The sequence below is a fragment of the Ursus americanus genome, chromosome 4 (assembly GCF_024610735.1).
Source record: "Ursus americanus isolate L20-20 chromosome 4, mUrsAme1.1.p, whole genome shotgun sequence".
NCBI classification, from domain to species: Eukaryota; Metazoa; Chordata; class Mammalia; order Carnivora; family Ursidae; genus Ursus; species Ursus americanus.
Genome location: NC_142130.1, coordinates 44402213 through 44405261, shown reverse-complemented (window position 1 = coordinate 44405261; position 3049 = coordinate 44402213).

The following is a 3049-nucleotide window of genomic DNA, read 5'->3' as shown; positions in this document are numbered from 1 at the left end:
GCCACAGCCACGTTCTTTCGCAGGTGTTGCGTCTCCAGGGCCGTGATGGGGGCTGGCATTTTCTTGCCGTGAATGGTGCTGGAACTGATTTTTCATTTGCCGGAGGGTGGTTTCCCCTTCTGAGTAAGACTGAGCTGGATGGGCTGGCGTGGGCTAGGTCCTCCTCTGTGGCTGGGAGAGCCGGGAGGGGCCCTATCTCCCCACAGCTTCCTTCCAGGGTGCTGTCCTGGCAGGTGCAGGTGTCTGAAGGGCCGGGTCTGGAAGGAAGGGCCGGGACAGTGGGCTTTTCCCTTCTCCTTTGGAAAGCACTACGACACAACTATCTTGACCCCTTGCAAGTCATACAGAAGACTTTCCATAGGTTTGACTGGCTTCGTGGTGCGGGAAGAGCTCAACTTTGTGAATAAAGTATTTTGGGGTGTCTGCAAAAAAGGACACTCACATATACACTGTTCTGCTATAGGAGATAAATTTCTTGGTCGTCACACATCATCACGATGAGCGTAATGCCTGCTGCATACTAAGGTCTCACCAGCTATCTGTGACCTCGCTGGAGGATTTGAGAAGAGACGCTGGTCTTTTCTGGAAGTCCCTTAGATGCACAGAAAGGGTACAGAGTAGTGGGGTGTGCCCCTTCTCCCATCCCCAGCAAAAATTTGTCCATGCGTCCACTTCCTTTCTATCTTTCAATTTAACTTGGCTCTGTAGATCGTTTTAATGATGTGTTTTGCAGAAGAGTCCAGGAGATATTGGCAAAGAAGAGGACAATAATTAGAAAAGCTGCTGGTCTCATTAGGCAATGAGGCTCTACACAGACCAGATAGGAACCAGCAGGAAAAAACAGCCTGGCGTGAGCAGAGAGACGGACTGTGGGGTTGTGGGTAGTCAGAGCAGAGAGCGGTCAGTGTCGTTTAACGGGAGAAGGCCCTGCCTAGGAAGGACGACACAGCCGAACCTGAAGCCGGGGTGGGATTGGAATAAAAGGATTTGCTTTCCTTTCACATGTTTGTGTCTGATGAGGATGAGCTTCACGTTCTTTCTTTTCTCATTCGTTCGTTCATTTATTTTTATTTTTAAAGTAGGCTCTCTGCCCATCATGGGGCCCAATGCGGGGCTCGATCTTAGAACCGTGAGATCAAGACCTGAGCTGATATCAGAGTCGGATGCTTAACCAACTGTGCCATCCAGGCGCCCCTCTTTTCCCTTTTTGGTGGTGGGCTCTGCATGGATCCCTGCCACGTTCAGAGTCTCATCAGTGCTGGGAAACATGAGAGAAGTCTCTGTAAGTCTTCCCTGCCCTGCTCCCATTATGGTTTCATTGCCTTACAGTATGGTCTTTCATGCTGTTCCTGCGTGGCTGACAGTGGGGTCCACAGACAGTCCCCTCATCTTATACTTCGGAAACTGAGGTCTGGAGAGGTGAAGGGATGAGCCCAGAGTTCCGCAGTCTTGGGGAGCCATGTCCAGCCCACTAGGCAACCTCATACCGTCAATGGCCTCCGACTTTGGCAGGCACCCTAGGGTCACATTCAGCTCAGGCTTGACTGAATCCACAAAGAGCACCGGTGGTGAGAGGAGAAAGGATGAATTAAGAGATGTCATCGTCAGACTGTAGAAGGCTCTCTGGGATGATAATGACCACCCAGGGCTGCCCCGAGGGCCTTGCAAAAGCGCCCTCCGTAGGAAAGTGGGAAGAACTTACACTGGCCCATTTAACAGTTGGCAGGACTGAGGTGTGCTCAGATCCAGACCCTTTCAAATTGCCTCTGAACGCATGAGGCTGGCTGGAGAAAGGCCAGAGTCAGGCACATGTCCACGGAATCTCTTTTTGTCTGAAGGCTCCTGTGGTATCCTGGGGACTCATCTGTCCTGTTCTACCTGCGGCCTTCCTTCCATTCCTGAGAATATTCGAAGCACCTGTCATCCAAGGTGGTCCTAAATATGTCAGCATTTGAATTTATTTGTTATCAACGGTAGATTGTCCTGACCTAGCTTTGCCCTTTTCTTGTACCTCTCTTCTGTTCTGAATAAGAATTTACTCACAGGCTGAAGGATTATTTATAGATGCTACTATGAACCTAAAACGGAAACCACAAGGCCTGCAGTTGCCGCATACAATGTGCGTCTGTGGACTGGCCGCGTACAGGTGTCAGGGAGCGTGGGGGCGGGGCGTTTCCTCACGCTGCCTGTGATCAGAGGGAGCAGTGTAAACCCTCAGCCTCCGTCTCTTATCGAGAACACAGGAATTCTTTCACTGACGGGTGGCATCCCCAACCGCTTGAAATCATATAAAATATTGTGTGTGTGAGTGTGTGTGAATGTGCATTTTCTGTGGAGAGGGTTACATAGCTTTCATCAAAATCCCAAAACCTCTGGAACACAGGATAGCATCATATGCAGACAAAGCACTCCCAAAGGGCTCTCCCGCTCAAAGATCATTCCCTTCCATCATCCCTCTGAATTTCATTCTGAGAACAAGTTTCTTTGGCTAAGCGTTTGTACTTAATATAGGCAAATACTATTTGGGACAAGCAATACTTCCACAGGGTAAGACTCAAACTGATATAACTCGTCCTAAAAATATTTAAACCAGTCAACTTCAGCAATGGTCCGATGTCCAGACGACAAATTCCAGTATAAAACCCAGCGACTCCATTTCTAACCCACTGGAAGCTCACTGGGTGACCTGGTCATCAAGCCTGTGAACGCAGGTTTTTCACCACACATCGTGAAGGGTTTTGTTCCTCTTTGCTCTTTCATATCATTTACTCAAGGTCTGCAGTAAATGAATTACATACATTAGATGCAACCCTTCCGTTTACGGGTGATAAAGCCGAATCTTCAGGTTACATGCTCAAGGTCACAGAGGGAGGAAGGGATAGAACCAGGATTTGAATCACTGATTATCTGACTTTAGTGTCCACACTCTTTCCCCTAAGTGAATCCTGCCCAGGGGTCAAGGTGAGTGTTCCTTAGGGTTCCATGGCTGAAAATAGGAAGTTAGCAGAGCACAAGATACCCAGATGGGATTGGCTCTTAGCTGAAGACC